Source organism: Mobula birostris, chromosome 20 (assembly GCF_030028105.1).
Source record: "Mobula birostris isolate sMobBir1 chromosome 20, sMobBir1.hap1, whole genome shotgun sequence".
NCBI classification, from domain to species: domain Eukaryota; kingdom Metazoa; phylum Chordata; class Chondrichthyes; order Myliobatiformes; family Myliobatidae; genus Mobula; species Mobula birostris.
Window position 1 is genome coordinate 59051498 of NC_092389.1, and position 19369 is coordinate 59070866.

The window sequence follows — 19369 nt, forward strand, 5'->3', positions numbered from 1 at the left end:
TGATCATATATTTCCCAACACTGTATTCAATCTGCCATGTTTTTAACACTTCTTCCAATTTGTCCAAGTCCTGCTGTAATCGTATTGCTTCCTCAGCACTACCTACCCCTGCACCTTTCTTTGCATCATCCACAAACTTTGCCACAAAGCCATCAATTACATTATCTAAATCACTGACAAACAATGTAGCAGTCCCAACACTGACCCCTGAGGAACACCACCAGTCACTGGCAGCCAACCTGAAAAGGCCCTATTTATTCCCACTCGCTGCTTCCTGCCTGTCAGCCATTCCTCTGTCCATGCCAGTATCTTTCCTGCAATGCCATAGGATTTTATAGTGTTCAGCAGCCTCGTGTGTGCTACCTTATCAAAGGCCTTCTGAAAATCCAAGTAAATGATATCCTCTGCCTCTCATTTGTCCACCCTCCTCTTCACTTCCTCAAAGACCTCTAAAGGTTTGTCAGGCACGGTTTTCTTTCACAGAAATCATGCTGACATTGACTTATTTTATCATTAGTCTCCAAATACCTTGAAAACGACTCCTCAAAAAAAGACTACAATACTATCCCAACCACTGTGGTTCAGCTAACTGGTCTATAATTTCCTTTCTTTTGCCTTTCTCCCTTCTGAAATGTGCAATTTTCTATTTTCCAGTCCTCCTGGACCATGCCAGGATCAAGTGATTCTTGAAAGATCGTGACCAATGCATCCATTATCTCTTCAACATCCCTCAGGACTCTGGGATGTAGTCCATCTGGTCCAGATGACTCATCCACCTTAAGACCTTTGAGTTTGTCCAGCACTTTTTCCTTTGTAACAGCAAAGTCACTCAATCCTGTTGTGTCTTCCACAGTGAAGATTGTTGCAAAGTATTCATTAAGTTCATCTGCCATTTCTTCGTCCCCCATCAGCATCATTTTCCAGTCGTCCAATGGCAACTCTCGTCTCCGTTTCACTCCTTATTTAACTGGGAAAAAAAACTCTGAGTGTCCAGCTTTATTTTATTATTGGCTCATTTGCCTCATATTTCATCTTTAACGTTCTTATTGCTTGTTAGTTGCCTTTTTTTGGATTTTCAAAGAATCCAATAATCCAGCATCCCACTCACTTGTGCTACCTTATATGACATTTCCTCAGGTTTTAAGCAGTCCCTAACTTCCCTTGTCAGCCACGGGTGCCTACCCCTGCCACTTGAGAACTTCTTCTGTGAGACATGTCTATCCTGTACCTTGTGAGCTATTCCCAGATGCTTCAGCCACCTCTGCTCACCGTCCTCCCACCAGTATCCTCCTCCAATTCACCTCTCTCATGCCTCTGTAATTCTCTTTATTCCATTGTGAGACTGATACATGTGACTTAGGCTTCTCCCTGTGAAATTGCAGTATGAATTCAATTATATTATGATCACTGCCTCTGACGGGTTCCTTTACTTTAAGCTCCTGAATAAGGTCAGGGTTATTGTACAACACCCAATGAAGGGTGACCTTTCCCCAAGTCGGCCCAAGCACAAGCTGCTCTGAAAAGCCGTCTCGTAGGCATTCAACAAATTCCCTCTCTTGTGATCCGACACCAACCTGATTTTCCCAATCCCCTTGCATATTGAAATCCCTCATTACAATTGTGACATTACCATTATTACATGCCTTTTCCCAGTAAATGCTGTGAATTAGCTTAAAGTCACTCCCATCTGGCCCCCAAAGTTCATACTGAGACTGCAATTGATCTTTCAGCCTGATACGCTTCAGGCTGAAATAGTATGTGTTTAACAGTTTCATAATGTCAAAATGTACATGACACAGAATGAAGTTTTCCAATCAGATACAAGGTATAATTAAGCATAGTGTGGACAATTCCAAGTTCTGTCAATATAATTCCTTCCCCCTTCTTGTTTTCAGGCCTTCTTCTATAAACCCAACAGGTTTATGTATTCTGTAAAGGTGTCTGTCCTTGTGTCCATTATCTTACAAGTCTTGCCATAAGCCACAAATTCTTAACCCTTAGCTTCTGATTTGCTAAGTGGAAGGTTGATTTCCACAGCTGAACTTTTAACAGGTGTTTTTGCTAAACAGTCAGCCTGATCATTTCCCTTAACAGTGCGCTGTGCAGGATCCATAATGTGTAGACATATGAACCAAACCTTGTATATGAAATACTGTTTGATGAGTTTCTAAAGGCAAATCTGACCTACTGCTAGAATAACCTGTTTTAAGTCTTATCAAAACCGAAAAGGAGTCTGAAGAAATTACAAATTTGCACGGACCAATTTCTTCCACCCACTGTAAGCCTAAAAGGATGACAATGAATTATGCTTCATATACTGATTAGTGGCTGGTAAGTCGTTTCTTTATCATTACCTGCAATTCAGACACAAAGAAAGAAAACAGCCACACCAACATTCCCAGTTAAATTATCATTTCATCCATCTGTAAAAATGGTTACCGTATGATAACAACTTTCATTAATATACCGATGAACCAGCAGACTCTCAGGCAGAACATAATCCTATTGTGTTACCTAAAATCAACTGAAGTCATTGGAAAAACAAGGTGGTGCTACAGAGGAAGCTACAGTGGGAGATGTTGTATCATCCAATACACACATATTCCCAGTTTGATAAGAACGCAGCCACCCAACACTAAAAACATTCTTCTTGTGATGTTCCCAACAGTCCTCTAGCACACCTTTAACATGATGATATTTCTTTACCCCTCAAATTAATCCAGTATGTTAACAGCAACTTCACCCTCTGTCACGGTGAGGACAATTGTCCCAGTTCAACCAGTAAAGCCGAAACAGGAGACGACCTTTCTGCACCACAACACAATCTTAAAGCCTGTGCTGGTATCACACCCAAACAGAATAAAGTTGAAGATGAAGCTGATCCTTAAGCCACATAGCCAGAATCAAGAACAGATTGAATTAAACAAATATAGAAAATCAACAAAGATTTTCCTGTTGCACCCTAGGATAGCCACACATATAAATTATTTTACTGATAGGGTGCTTCCATGTCAGTTTTTTTATCCATCCGCATGTCTGGAAAACTTATGACAGACTATTCCTCAAGAATTTAATCATATAATTTCATATCATGTGCCCACCCATTCCTGCACAGTCCGTCCAAATAAAAAACTCAGATAAATTATGCAATCTCCCCTCATTCCTAATCTCCAAAATTTGATCAAAAGTCCTTCCGTCCATAACATATCATATGTGGTAACAATAGCAAATAATACTGCTATTACAACATCTTTATTTAACTGTGCTTTCCTAATATCATCTTCCAAATCTAAAACTGAATCTAATGTTTTTCTGCCCTTCCAAGATCCACTCTGATAAAATGCTATATCACCTCTCTTTTCCAAAATATAACTCAAGCACTCGATTACCATACATTCCATCAGTTTACATGAATGAGACATTAACGATACAGGCCCAAAACGAGAAGGATCAGACAGGGATCTCCCAGGTTTCAGAACAGGCACAACTGCTGCCATATTGCATGAGGGAAGAAGATGGCCTGATCTCCAAACACAATTCAAAAATTTAATATTTTCACAAGAGAGAATTACAATTACATATATCACACTTCCCTGGGGTGCCTGACCTGAATTAATAATAGATTTCTTAAATTTCTGCAAAGAAAACTCTACATCAGTGATACTATGACTGGGTTCCAACACATCAGGGTATTTATTCACTGAAAAACATATCCCTACATTGTTTAACTTCTTCACTTAAATGGTCTTGATTTTGAATGACAGCAAATGACCCAGCCAGTAACACAACCTCCCCTGTTTCAGTCACAATCATTTTGCCCTCATTAATCAACACTGGAATAATATGATCATTTCAAATCCCCCCATTTCCTTAACCACATCGCAAACACCTCCAAGTTTAATATCCCTTCAAATATTATCTCAATATAATTCCAGTAAATCACCGCCTTCCTCATCACGGCCTGTGCCCTTCTATTATTAATAGTGTTACTCGGAGACTGATGCATCATCACATAAAAACTTGCATTTCTCCCAATTTGCTTTACCAAACTCATTCAAATATATGGGCTTCCAGTCCCCGATATACAGTAAATCCAAACTCAAGCGCGTCAGGACAGGAGGGTGACTGACGTTCATATTAACTAATCACCGTGTGAGTTCTGATTTGACCGACATCCACTGTAGCCACTGAAAGCAGGGGTTAGTGGTGGGTCTGCGCTACGATAGGCTGGTGGAAATCTGCCCCATGTTCGGCCCCTCCTCTTCCGCTCCATGGCCATGGCGAAGTTCAGCGAGTCGCTGCTGTCGATGGTCGCCGGACTCGGCGTCCACAAGGACGGGCGCGGTTCCCCTTCGTCGCCTCAGTCAGTCCGTTCCGGCAAAGCTTGTGGCAGCTGAGGAAAAATGTGTTTGCAGGGAGCGTGCGAGGAGGCGAGGGTTATGACTACAACTCCCAGAAGGCCCCGCTGATTACAGACATTTACACCACACGCTGCCCCGCAAAGCTAACAGTATTGTGAAGGGCCCCACGCACCAGTGGCAGGTATTTCTGGCAATAATACAGAAGGTGCAGGGTCAGTTCATTCCAAAGAGGAAGAAAGATCCGAAGGGGAGTAAGGGGCGTCGGTGGCTGACAAGGGAAGTAAAGGACAGTATACAAATAAAAGAGAAGAAGTATAACACAGCAAAGATGAGGGGGAAGCCAGAGGATTGGGAAACTTTTAAAGAGCAACAGAAGATACCTAAAAAGGCAAAACGGGGAGAAAAGATTAGGTAAGCAAGCCAAGAATATAAAGGAGGATAGTAAAAGCTTTTTAGATATGTGAAGAGGAAAACATTAATTAAGACCAAAGTTGGGCCCTTGAAGACAGAAACGGGTGAATTTATTATGGAAATAAAGAAATGGCAGACGAGTTGAACAGATACTTTGGATCTGTCTTCACTGGGGAAGACACAATCTCCCAGATGTAATAGTGGCCGGAGGACCTAAGGTAACGGAGGAACTGAAGGAAATTCACATTAGGCAGAAAATGGTGTTGGATAGACTGATGGGACTGAAGGGTGATAAATCCCCAGAATCGATGGTCTGCATCCCAGAGTACTTAAGGAGATGGCTCTAGAAATCGTGGACGCATTGGTAATCATTTTCCAATGTCCTATAGATTCAGGATCAGTTCCTGTGGATTGGAGGGTAGCTAATGTTATCGCACTTTTAAAGAAAGGAGGGAGACAGAAATCGGAATTATAGACCAGCTAATCTGACATCAGTGGTGGGGAAGATGCTGGAGTCAATTATAAAAGATGAAATAGCAGCACATTTGGATAGCAGTAACAGGATTGGTCTGAGTCAGCATGGATTTACAAAGGGGAAATCACACTTGACTAATCTTCTGGAATTTTTTGAGGGTGTAGCTATGAAAATGGACAAGGGAGAGCCAGTAGATGTAGTGTACCTGGACTTTCAGAAAGCCTTTGATAAGGTCCCACGTAGGAGATTAGTGGGCAAAATTAGAGCACATTGTATTGGGGGTAGGGTACTGACATGGATAGAAAATTGGTTGGCAGACAGGAAACAAAGAGTAGGGATTAACTGGTCCTTTTCAGAATGGCAGGCAGTGACTGGTGGGGTACCGCAAAGCTCGGTGCTGGGACCGCAGCTATTTACAATATACATTAATGGTTTAGATGAATGGATTATAAGTAACATTAGCAACTTTGCAGATGACACAAAGCTGAGTGGCAGTGTGAAATGTGAGGAGGATGTTATGAGAATGCCGTGTGACTTGGACTGGTTGGGTGAGTGGGCAGATGCGTGGCTGATGCAGTTTAATGCGGATAAATTTGAGATTATCCACTTTGGTGGCAAGAACAGGAAGGCAGATTATGCTCTGAATGTTGTCAAGTTCGGAAAAGGGGAAGTACAACAAGATCTGGGTGTTCCTGTACATCAGTCACTGAAAGTAAGCATGCAGGACAGCAGGCAGTGAAGAAAGCTAATGGCATGTTGGCCTTCATAACAAGGGGAATTGAGTATAGGAGCAAAGAGGTCCTTCTGCAGTTGTACAGGGCCCCGGTGAGACTACACCTGGAGTATTGTGTGCAGTTTTAGTCTCCAAATTTGAGGAAGTACATTTTTGCTGCTGAGAGAGTGCAGCGTAGGTTCACAAGGTTAATTCTCGGTATGGCGGGACTGTCATATGTTGAAAGATTGGAGCGACTGGGCTTGTATACACTAGAATTTAGAAGGATGAGAGGGGATCTGATTGAAACATATAAGATTATTAAGGGATTGGACACACTGGAGGCAGGAAACATGTTCCCAATGTTGGGGAGTACAGAACAGGGCCACAGTTTAAGAATAAGGGGTAGGCCATTTAGAACGGGGTTGAGGAAAAATATTTTCACCCAGAGAGCTGTGGATCTGTGGAATGCTCTGCCTCAGAAGACAATGGAGGCCAATTCTCTGGATGCTTTCAAGAAAGAGTTAGATAGAACTCTTAATGATAGCGGAGTCAATGAATATGGGGAGAAGACAGGAACGGGGTACTGATTGTGGATGATCAGCCATGATCACAGTGAATGGTAGTGCTGGCTCGAAGGGCCGAATGGCCGACTCCTGCACCTATTGTCTATTGCACCCCTCACACAAACTCTTCTCCGTCCTGCCATCTGGCAAAAGGTACCGAAGCATTCGGGCTCTCACGACCAGACTGTGCAACAGTTTCTTCCCCCCAGCCATCAGACTGCTCAATACCCAGAGTCTAGACTGACATCTACATCATTTATTATTATATTGTAATTTGTCCTCTACTGTGCTTATTGTCTTGTGTATTAATTATTGTACTGCCCTGTACTGTTTTGTGCACTTTATGTAGTGCTGTGCAGGGCTGTATTCTAGTGCAGTTTTTATGTTGTTTTACGTAGTCTAGTGTAGCCTTGTGCTGTCTCACACAGTCCAGTGTAGTTTTGTGTTGTTTCATGTAGCACCAGGGTCCTGGAGGAACGTGGTTTTGTTTTTACTGTGTATTGTACCAGCAGTTTATGGTCGAAATGACAATAAAAGCGACTTGACTTGATGACACAAAAGTTGGGGGTGTTGTGGAGAGTCTGGAGGGTTGTTAGAGATTACAGCGGAAAATAGATAGGATGCAGAACTGGGCTGAGAAGTGGCAGATGGAGTTCAACCCAGATACGTGTGAAGCGGATCAGTTTGACAGGTCAGTTTTGAACACAGAATATAACATTAATCGTAAGACACTTGGGCAGTGTGGAAGGTCAGAGAGATCTTGGGGTCCGTGTCCATACGACACTCAAAGCTGCTGTACAGGTTGGCAGTGTTGTTAAGAAGGCGTCTGGTGTGATGGATTCATCAACCGTGGGACTGAGTTCAAGAGCTGTGAGGGAATGGTGAAGCTATATTAGGAGACATTTAGTCCCCACTTGCAGTACTGTGTTCAACTCTGGTCACCTCACTACAAAAGGAATGTGGATATGAAAGAGGGAGCGAAATGACTAACAGGAGGGGACATAGTTTTCAGGTGCTTGGAAGTCGGTACAAGGGGGATGTCAGGGGTTAAGTTTTTCACACAGAGTGTGGATGGTGTCTGGAATAGAAACATAGAAAAACATAGAAAATAGGTACAGTAGGCCATTCGGCCCTTCAAGCCTGCACCGCCATTCAGTATGATCATGGCTGATCATCCAACTCAGAACCCTGTACCTGCCTTCTCTCCATACCCCTGATCCCTTTAGCCACAAGGGCCATATCTAACTCCCTCTTAAATATAGCCAATGAACTGGCCTCAACTGCTTCCTGTGGCAGAGAATTCCACAGATTCACCACTCTCTGTGTGAAGAAGTTTTTCCCAATCTCGGTCCTAAAAGGCTTCCCCTTTATCCTCAAGCTGTGACCCCCTCCCCCCCCCGTTCTGTACTTCCCCAACATCGGGAACAATCTTCCTGCATCTAGCCTGTCCAATCCCATTAGGATTTTATATGTTTTAATAAGATCCCCCATCAATCTTCTAAATTTCAATGAGTATAAGCCTAGTCGATCCAGTCTTTCATCATATAAAAGTCCTGCCATCCCAGGAATCAATCTGGTGAACCTTCTTTGTACTCCCTCTATGGCAAGGATGTCTTTCCTCAGATTAGGGGACCAAAACTGAACACAATACTCCAGGTGTGGTCTCACCAAGGCCTTGTACAACTGCAGTAGTACCTTCCTGCTCCTGTACTCGAATCCTCTCGCTATAAATGCCAGCATACCATTCGCCTTTTTCACCGCCTGCTATACCTGCATGCCCACTTTCAATGATTGGTGTACAATGAAACCCAGGTCTCGTTGCACCTCCCCTTTTCCTAATCGGCCACCATTCAGATAATAATCTGTTTTCCTGTTTTTGCCACCAAAGCGGATAACCTCACATTTATCCGCATTAAATTGCATCTGCCATGAATTTTCCCACTCACCTAAACTATCCAAGTCATACTGCACTGCCAACAATGGTGGTAGATGCAGTTACAATAGGGTATTGTAAGAGACTTTTAGATAGGCACATGGAGCTTAGAAAAATTGACGGCTATACGATAGGGAACTCCTAGGCAGTTTCTAGAGTAGGTTACATGGTCGACACAACATTGTGGGCTGAAGGGCCTGTAATGTGCTGTAGATTTCTATGTTCTGTGTCAAAGACAGGCAGAGGGATTTGTTTAAGTGTACCGCAGTACAGCATGGAAAGATTGGGCCGAAAGGTCTGTGTCAGTGCTGTAAGAGAGAGGTTCTGTCCCAAACATCGACTCCATTCCCCCCAATAGATGGTGCCTGACTTGCCAAAGTTCTTGAAAAGTTGTATTCAGTTCTTCTTAGCTTTCCATACAAAGGATGTTTAGTGCTGGAAGACTGCAGAGGAGATTCATCATGATTAAAGGGGTTTGTGTCCATAAGACCATAAGTAATTGGAGCAGAATTAAGCCATTCACCCCATCGAGTCTGCTGCCTTTCTGTCATGGCTGATCCCGGATCACACTCAATTCCATACACCTGACCTCTCACCATATCCTTTGATGCCCTGACCGATCAGGAAACAATCAACTTCTGCCTTAAATATACCCACAGACTTGGCCTCTACCGCAGTCTGTGCAGAGCATTCCACAGATCCAATACTCCCTGTCTAATAAAAAACTATAAACTTACCTCTGTTTGAAAAGGTGGACCCTCATTTTTTGTGGCTGTGCCCTCTGGATTTTGATAGCCCCACCATCGGAAACATCCTCTCCACATCCACCTTATCTGGTCCTTTCATCATTCAACAGGTTTCAATGAGATCCCCTCTGCATTCTTCAGAATTCCAGGGTGTACATGCTCAAAGTTGCCAAATGCTCTTCATATGTTAACCACTTCATTCCCAAAATCATCCTTTTGAACCTCTTTTGGACTCTCTCCAATGACGACCGATTCTTTCTGAGATATGGAGCCCAACACTATTGACAATACTCCAAGTGTGGTCTGACTAGAGTGTTATAAAGGCTCAGCATTACCCCTTTGCGGTTATATTCATGGGGCGGGATTGGACAGTATTGATCTACTGAGGGAACTTGGAATCCGAGTTCACAACTCCAGATACTGGTTCCAGTGTCAGGCAGTAATGTTGCATCTGGAGAATTGCATTCTAATGTAGGAATAATGCGGAGGTTTTGGATGGTGAGTGGAAGAGGCTAAACAGGATGCTGCCTGGATAAAGTGAGAATGGACAATCTCGGGATCTAGTTTCTCTGGAGCGGCTGAGGCTGAGGGAGGTCTGACAGACGTTTACAGGAACGTGAGAAGCACAGACAGAGTGGACAACCCGTATTTTGATCTCTATGGAGGAAATGTCTAATACCTGAGGGCATGCACTTCAGGAGAAAAGAGAAAAAAACTACCTCATTGGTCCTTTTTGCACTATTTATGAATTTTGTAATTTAGTGTAATTTTGCATCTTTTCTCGGCACAGCTGCTGCTTAAAAAAAACAGTTATAAAAGATGTTAAAAACCTGACTCAGAATTGTAAGGGAGATTTGTGTTTCAAGTTTTGTTTTTTATACTCATAGTGACGGGTGTCTGGAATGAATGTCAGGGGTGGTGGTGGAGGCAGATGTGATGGAGTCTATTAGATACCACCTGAATGTGTGGAGAATACAGGGATATGTTCCTTGTGTAGGCAGAGGGATTGGTTTAGTAAGGCATGAAATGTCCGGTTCAGTTGGTTCAGAACAACACAAGGAGCAGAAGGGCCTGTTATGGACAAGTACAGCAAGCAGAGCAGGTAAACTGGATAAAGTGTTCCCAGTCAGAGCACAGACTGTGACGTCAGTGGATATGCCAGCATCACAGTTCTCCCACCAAAGATACTTCACTGCCGGATAAAATGAAGTTTGTGATGTTTATAAATGATGTGGTGAATTGTACTGCTCAGGCATCCCATCCTACTGAGTAAATTAAAATTATTGTGAAAGCTGCAGAAAGGTATCTTGGTGTAACTGGTGTTTTGTTGGAGGCTTTAAAAATGAAGATTTGTTGGGTGGGGTGTCTCTATCCCAGTCTACTTGTGAACATACATAACAGGATTAAAATATTGCAATGAAATGCGAGAACTCTGATTTATAGTGGTCACGACTTTAAGAAGTTTTCTTCTCATTTGTCAAAGTTTTCCAATGTTATATCTATTCAGGAAACCTGCACATTTTAAGTTTTTATTCCTGTGTAGTATTATATTGTCGTTCGGCTTGACAGGTTAGTTGGCAGAGGGGTGGGGTTGCCAGTTTTATAAGGAAAAGGGCAGAGTAGAGAGTTGTGAATGGGAACAAAATGTATCAGGAACTTGTAGAAGAAATTCTTGATTCAACAGGTATGTATCAAATTTCCTTTTTTGAAAATATTAACATTTTGAATCGTATTTTGAGGTTTGGCCATCGACTTTCCTCATGGAAAATGGTTGTAGTAGTGCCCATTCTAAAACCTGGAGCTCCCCGTCTGATCCTCCTTGTTGTAGGCCAATATCAACAACATCTCCTTTATGTAAACGTGTGGAATGTATGGAAACATGTGGAATGTATGGAAATCGAGTGTTTAAAAACATAAAAACATAGAAAACCTATAGCACAATACAGGCCTTAGTTCTCTAATTTTGAGACAGGACTAGTCAGTATACTATTTCTGAGGACACTACCTCACCTCCCTTATCAAGCTGGGAAATCTTCACTCATTCCCTTCATCCCACAGGCTGACTCTGGGAGGGAGACCAGACCTGGGCACAGTGTTCCACGTACGCTCTCACCAGGACCCCATATACCTTCAGAGGAAATCTTTATTCTTGTATTCAAACCCTCCTTCCCATTCAATGCTTGTCATTTAATATCGATCTCAAACAGTGAACAGATATAATACAGTCTCAGACATGAATTTAAAGGGCAGGTGTTGCAACAGTTTGAGCTTCATACCGGGGGCCACGGAGCAAGCAGGGAGTCACAATGGGAGGAATGTGGGAGTGTTGTGTGTCTGAGCCCAGCTGTGTGTGTTTGTGTATCAGAATCAGGTTTCATATCACTGGCATATGTGGTGAAATTTGTTGTTTTGTGACAGCAGTACATTGCAATATCTAGTGATAAAAACTACAAATTACAATCAGTATGTATAAAATTAAATTTGAAGAGCACTGCAAAAAGCGAGGGAAAATACTGAGGAAGTGTTCTGGAGTTCATTGTCCATTTAGAAATCTGATGGCAGAGGGGAAGATGCTGTTCCTGAAACGTTGAGTGTGTCTCCAGGGTCCTGTACATCCTCCTTGATGTTATCAATGAGAAGACGGCCTGTCCTGGGTGATGGGGGCTTAATGATGGACGCCACCTTTTTGTGGCATCATCTTTTGACTGTGTCCTGGATGCTGTGGAGTCCAGTGTCCATGAAGGAGCTGGCTGAGTTTACAACTTTCTGCAGCATTTTCCGATCCTGTGCAGTGGCCTCTCCACATCAGACAGTGACAACACCAGTTAGAATGCTCTCCACAGTACATCTGTAGAAATTTGCAAGTGTCTTTAGTGACAGACCGATTCCCCTCAATCTCCGAATGAAATATAGCCGATGTTGTGCCTTCATTGTAACTGCATCAATATGTTGGGCCCAGGATAGTTCCTCAGAGATGTTGACAAGCAGGAAATGGAAACTGTTCACCCTTTTCACTTCTGATCCTACGATGAGGACTGGTGTGTGTTCCTCGACTTCCCCTTCCTGAATCCACAATGAATTCCTTTGTCTTAATGATGTTGAGGTCAAGGTTATATATGTGTCTATACACACAGACGAGGGTGTGGAGAGAGCAGAGCAGTGGGCTGAGCACGCATCGTTGAGGTGTGTCAGTGTTGATTGTCAGCAAGGAGGAGATGTTATTTCTGATCCACACAGACTGTGGTCTCCTGGTGAGGATCCAGTTGCAGAAGGAGGTACAGAGGCCCAGGGTTTGGAGCTTGTTGATTACAATTGAGGGTCTGATTGTGTTGAACGCTGAGCTGTAATCAGCAGCCTGACTTGTGTATTGCTATTGTCCTGCTGATCTAAGGCTGAGTGGAGAGACAGTGAGAATGCATCTGCTGTGGACAGATTGTGGCGATCAGCAAATTGCAGTGGGTCCAGGTCCATGCACAGGCAGGAGTTAATTCTCGTCATGACCAACCGCTCATATAACCGTATAACAATTTCAGCACGGAAACAGGCCATGTCGGCCCTTCTAGTTCGTGCCGAACTCTTACTCTCACCTAGTCCCACCAACCTGCACTCGGCCCATAACCCCCCGTTCCTTTCCTGTCCATATTTCTATCCAATTTAACTTTAAACGACAACATCGAACCTGCCTGAACCACTTCTGCTGGAATCCCGAGATTCGTTTTTTCTGTGGGCAAGCTCAGTAAAGCAAAGAACCATAATAGAATTCACAAACAGGCATCCGTTAGTCTCGCGAGACCATGGATTTGCGCCTTGGAAGGTTTCCAGGGCGCAGGCCTGGGCAAGGTTGTATGGAAGACCGGCAGTTGCCCATGCTGCAAGTCTCCCCTCTGCTCGCCACCGATGTTGTACAAGGGAAGGGCACTAGGACCCATACAGCTTGGCACCGGTGTCGTCGCAGAGCAAATGTGTGGTTAAGTGCCTTGCTCGACGACACAACACGCTGCCTCAGCCAAGGCTCGACTAGCGACCTTCAGATCACTAGACGAAAGCCTTAACCACTTGGCCACGCGCCAACATAAAAAACTGTACTCAACAGGACAGACAAAAGAAAAAGGAAATCATATGCAAACAAAAACAACAAACTATGCAAATACAAAAGAAAATAAATAAATAAATATAATAATAATAATAATGCATATTAATAACATGAGATGAAGAGCCTTGAAGGTGATTACAAAGGTTTGAGATTGGTGACCCTGTCCACCTTTGATCCCCGATGAGGACTGGCTCATGGACCTCCAGTTCCCTCCCTCTGGGGTTAATAATCAGCTCCTTGCTCTTGCTGACATTGAATGAGAGTTTGTTATGAGACCACAAGTTACAGGAGAATAATTAGGCCATTTGGCTCATCGAGTCTGCACGGTAATTTCAACACGGCTGATTCATTATCCCTCTCAGCTCCAGTCTCCTGCCTTCTCCCTGTATCCCTCCATGCCCTGACCAGTCAAGGATCTATCAACCTCTGCCTTAAATATTAATAATGACGACCTCCACCCCTGGCTGTAGCAAGGAATTTCACAGATTCACTAATCTCTGGTTTAAGAAATTCTTCCTCATCTCCATTTCAAAAGGACACTCCCACATCCTTTCCACAGGCCTTGCAACAGGGCCGGGATTCTTGTGATGTCTGCATGTGTATTTGAGTCTGTGTGCTTGTTTGCTTCTATTGATGTGTGTGAGTGTGCATGTACTGTACACAGCATGTGTCTGTGCGAGCACGTGTGTGTCTGTCTGTGTTTCGTATGAGTCTCATGGCCTGTGTGCACATTTATGTCAATGTGTGCCTCTCTGCGCGAGCACGTGTGGATCGGTGTTTGAGTGTGTGTGTCTGACTGTGAAAGTGAGTGTGTGTGTCTGTGTGAGTGGGTGTGAGTGAGTGTGTGTGTGTGTCTGTGTGTGTGTCTGTGTGAGTGAGTGTGCGTCTGTGTGAGTGAGTGTGTGTGTGAGTGTGTGTGTCTGTGTGAGTGTGTGTCTGTGTGAGTGAGTGTGTGAGTGAGTGTGTGTGTGAGTGTGTGTGTCTGTGTGAGTGAGTGTGTGTGTGAGTGTGAGTGTGTCAGACTGTGTGTGTGTGTGTGTGAGTGTGTTTGTGTGTGTGTCTGTTAGTCTGAGTGTGTGAGTGTGTGTGTGAGTATGTGAGTGTGAGTTTGTGAGTGTGTGTCTCATTCTGCCTTTGGATGGATGTCTGTGTGCTTTTGCGTCTTTGCTCAAATTTGAAATTAAACTTATTATGAAAGTACATATACATAACCATGTACGACCATGATATTCATTTTCTTACGGGCATGCACAGTAGAACAGAAAAATGTTATAAAATAAAAATAAACTACACACGAAGACCGACAGACTCATAATGCTGAGACGATGAGTTGCAGAGGCCTGGAAAATGTGTCCATGCGTGTGGGACCTCCTTCCCCAAGGCAGCAGCGGGAAGAGAGCGTGGCCTGAGCGGGTGGGGGGTGTTATCATTGATGCTGCTTTCTTGTGGCAGCACTTCTTGTCGATGTGCTAATTTTTTTTTGCTGGCTGGGAGATGTCCAGCACTTTCTGTAGAATTTTCCGGTCATCGGAACCGGTTTATGTCCCAGGCTGTGATGCAACCAGTCAGGATACTGTCTATCATGCATTTATCGAAGTTTGTCAGAGTTTTAGACGACAAGCTGAACTTGTGAAAACTTCTAAAGCAGTAGCAGTGCTGTGCCTTCTCTGTGACAGCAGGTACGTGTCAGCTCTCTGAACTGGCAGCGCCAAAGCATTTATAGTCATCAGCCCTGTGGAAGAACATTTGAAATATGAAATCAAAAGAGCTGTGTGTTGTTAAAGCTTTGGGAGCTTGTGGATTTTTCCTAGATAGAAACACAAGCTGATTTCCCTGTAATCAGAGGGAGGAGAATGGAGAGAAGGGGAGGGGGGCGGGCAGAGACAGTGAAAAGAGCTGTGTGTTGTTAAAGCTTTGGGACCTTGTGGATTTTCCCCAGATAGAAACATGAGCTGATTTCCCTGTAACTCAGAGGGAGGAGAATGGAGAGAAGGTGAGGGGGCGGGGGAGAGAGGGTTAAAACAGTTGTATGCTGTTAAAGTTTGTGACTTCGTCGATAGCCTGTATTTATCCAATTCAGTTGCAAGTCTGCAGAACTAAGGTCATTGTGCTGACCACAACCCCTCAGTAGAGCGATAATACAGCTGTACAAATGAGATAAGTGTGGACGGTTGGGAAAGAACGTTCTGAATTAACTCCTCTGTTCTGATAAAGTCACACACACTTGTCTGCTACTGGATCCGAACTCAAGCTGAGCTCCCTCTAACTCAGAGGGTGGAGAGTGGGGGAAGGGTGGGGGGAGAGTCGGTGGGGGGAGAGATGTAGTGAAAGAAGGGTAGGGAGGGGGAAGAGAGGGTTAAAAGTGTTGTGTGTTGTTAAAGCTTTATGATTTTTTCGATGGCCGGTATTTATCCAATTCAATTGCAAGTCTGTTAACTAAGATCATTGTGCTGACCACAACCCCTCAGTAGAGCGATAATACAGCTGTACAGATGAGATAAGTGTAGACGGATGGGAAAGAACGTTCTGAATTAACTCCTCTGTTCTGAGGAGTTCATACACACTTGTCTGCTACTGGAACCAAATACAAGCTGATTTCCCTCTCATTCAGAGGGCGGAGATTGGTGGGAGAGATATGGAGAGAAGGTGAGGGTGGCAGACAGAGAAGGGAAGTGAGGGGGAAGAGAGGGTTAAAAGAATTGTGTGCTGTTAAAACTTTGTGACTTGACAGCCTGTATTTATCCAATTCAGTTGCAAGTCTGTAGTACTAAGATTATTGTGCTGACCACAGCCCCTCAGCAGAGCGATAATACAGCTGTACAGATGTGATAAGTGTGGACGGTTGGGAAAGAACGTTCTGAACTAACGCCTCTGTTCTGATATGGACACATACACTTGTCTGCTACTGGAACCAAACACAAGATGATTTCCCTCAAACTCAGCGTTCCACAAATGTGGACTCTCTATGATCTCATGGTAAAATAAATGATTTTCCACAATGATTGTGGACAGAGGTTAAAACACCTGCGACATATTCACTGGAATTCAGAAGAATGAGACGAGGTCTTATGGAAACATATAAAATTATGAAAGGGATAGATAAGATTTAGGCAGGAAAGTTGCTTCCACTGGTAGGTGAGACTGGAACTTCCGGACATAGCCTCAAGATTCTGAGGAGTAGATTTAGGACGGAGATGAGATGGAACTGCTTTTCCTGGAGTGGTGAATTTGTAGAATTCTCTGCAAAATGAAGCAGTAGAGGCAACCTCAGTAAATATATTTATGACAAGGGTGGTTAGATTTTGCATCGTATGGGAATTAAGGGTTATGGAGAAAAGACAGGTAGGTGAAGGTGAGTCCTTGGCCGCATCAGCCATGATCTTATTGAATGATGGAGCAGGCTCGATGGGCCAGATGGCCGACCCCTGCTCCTATTTCTTATCTTTGTATGTTCTTATATCCCCGCCTGTAGAGTCTAAGACAGCCCGAGTCCAGCCCGGATCCAGGATTCTGGATGAAGTTTTAATGTTAGCAGACGACAGAACAAAGAGCTCGAACCCCAGCGTGACGTGCAGAAGAAAATGCTTTTGAACTCCACGGACGAAGAGAGGGAGATTGGACACGAACCATTAATGACATTAATAATGTTACCATGGAAACGTGGTTAAAGGGACTGTGTAAGGCTGCCACTGATGGGGCAGCCCGTCAGCATAGTGATTTCGTAAATGTCACCAGGTGAATACAAAAAGCGGGATACACTATAACTGACTTTATTTTCCGTTTCCAGGACACATGAGAGTCTTCTGCTGGAATAGACTTGCAGGACAGCTCTGCTCTCGAGGTACAGACAGTCTTGAACTGCGCAGCGACGCTGATTATCTACGTCACCTTCTTCTGACATGTAAACCTCTGATGCATTTACATTCTACCACCCTGTATACTGAACTATCTCAACTGATTTATTATCAACTGGTCCTTTCCGAACATAGAACAGAAACTCTTTCTTTAACCGGACACATCCATTACGTACGGTCCGGAGGGTGTATCAGCAGAGATGTCATTGAGTGAAGAACAGAAAGAAGAATTTGAAATACCAAAAACAACCCATCATGCTATCCATCAGATGGTCAGGATGTACATCTGTTCCTGTCTCCTGTCCTCCTCAGCACAGTGTCCCCACGGCTGTGTGCTGAGCCCATTGCTGTACACTCTGCTCACACATGACTCCACAGTCAAACACCCGAGTAATCACATCGTCAGGGTCACCTATGACACCACACTTGGGGGGCTCATCGCCAACAACTGTGAGATGGCCGACAGAGAGGAGGTGGAAGAACGCTGAGCCTGATGCCTCTTCCTCAATGTCAGCAGGATAAAGGAGATGGTTATTGACTTTGGGAGGACTCGCACCTCTCACATCGCTCTTTACATCAGTGATGTGGCAGTGGAAATTGTCAGCAGTCTCAAACTCTCATGGTGCCAGAACACATCCTACACCGTCACAGTAAACTCACCGACCCTCCGCTTTCTGAGGAGGCTGCAGAGAGCTGGGCTGTGCACTGTATATCCACACTCATTTCAATCTGCAGGTGCGCAGTGGAGAATATCCTAACTCGTTGCATCACTGCACGGTACGGAAACTGCACCACGGCTGACAGGAAGGCTCTGAACTGGCAGTCCAAACTGCCCAAAGCATCAGTGACATCAGCCTGTCCACCATCAGGGAGATGGATACAAAAAGGTGTCTGTCCACCATCAGGGAGATGGATACAAAAAGGTGCCTGTCCACCATCAGGGAGATGGATACAAAAAGGTGCCTGTCCACCATCAGGGAGATGGATACAAAAAGGTGTCTGTCCACCATCAGGGAGATGGATACAAAAAGGTGTCTGTCCACCATCAGGGAGATGGATACAAAAAGGTGTCTGTCCACCATCAGGGAGATGGATACAAAAAGGTGTCTGTCCACCATCAGGGAGATGGATACAAAAAGGTGGCCGAAAGGCCGGTAACATCATGAAGGATCCCACCCACCCGACTCACGGGCTGTTGCCCCAATCCCGTCATGGAGGAGGCTACATTGCATCCACACCAGAAACGCCCCAGTTACTCAAAACAGTTACTCGCCCCAAGAAGCAAAGTTAATCAACACCTCCTCCCACTAACCCACTCCTGCAACCCGCAACCACCACTACTTCATTATTCCTGTCACTCACCTCATGTACAGCCAGGTGTCACTTTACAGACATGCAATCAATCTGTGTATATAAGCTATCTTATGTATTTATATTTATTGTATTTTTATTATTGTTCTTTATCATTGTGTGTTTCCTTTTTTATTGCTGCTTCTGATCCGGAGTAACAAATGTTTTCTTTTCCTTTACAGTTGTGTACAGAAAATGACATTAAACACAGCTGCTCTGATAAACATACCGGCAACATCATCACAGACACATGGCAAAGCCACGCTCACAACAACAGAAACACAAATCATTCACACATTTTACGAGAAGCAATACAAATAGAACAAAACCATGTAGAGTGTAGTGGTCAACATATTCATAGTACAACATCGCACTCATAGTGTTAAAAACTAAAGTGTCCAGTTGCAGATAAAATGGTAAACCAGCCTTCCTGTCCGTAAAAAATGAATGCAATTGATTGTCACAAACAAGAGAAAATTTGCAGATACCGGAAATCCGAGCAACACACAGACACAATGCTGGAGGAACTCAGCAGGCCAGGCAGTATCTATGGAAAAGAGTACATTCGACGTGTCGGGCCGAGGCCATTCGGCAGGACTTGCCTTTAGATAATCCAATAGATTTAGCACTTCTGATGTCAGCCTCACTGGCCTATAATTAACTGGTTGAGAACATAGGTGGTGAAACTATTCAATTCATTGCTACAGGTGGCTGTGTTTGCAGGTTATAGAGTGTAAATATGGAGGAGGTTGACAGGTTCTTCATTACTCAAGGCGTGTTTTGTCCCAGGAGGAGTGCAGAAGGATGGGTTCGGGAGGGAAATTGGTCAGCCATGATGAAATAAGGGAGCAGACTCGATGGGCTGAAT

At 44.0% G+C, this 19369-nt stretch overlaps 1 long non-coding RNA gene and 1 pseudogene across 3 annotated transcripts; one reads left to right on the forward strand and one right to left on the reverse strand.

Moving 5' to 3' along the window:
• LOC140185006 (uncharacterized) overlaps positions 1-19369 on the reverse strand; it is a 686808-nt pseudogene that overhangs the window by 624859 nt on the left and 42580 nt on the right.
• On the forward strand, positions 9474-18727 carry LOC140185400 (uncharacterized). 3 transcript variants are annotated; one of them, XR_011882601.1, is made up of 2 exons: positions 9474-14976; positions 16770-18727. It is a non-coding gene; the product is annotated as an uncharacterized lncRNA (long non-coding RNA). The 3 variants fall into 3 exon arrangements; XR_011882600.1 differs by lacking the exon at positions 9474-14976 and adding an exon at positions 15674-16649; XR_011882602.1 differs by lacking the exon at positions 9474-14976 and adding an exon at positions 15674-16639.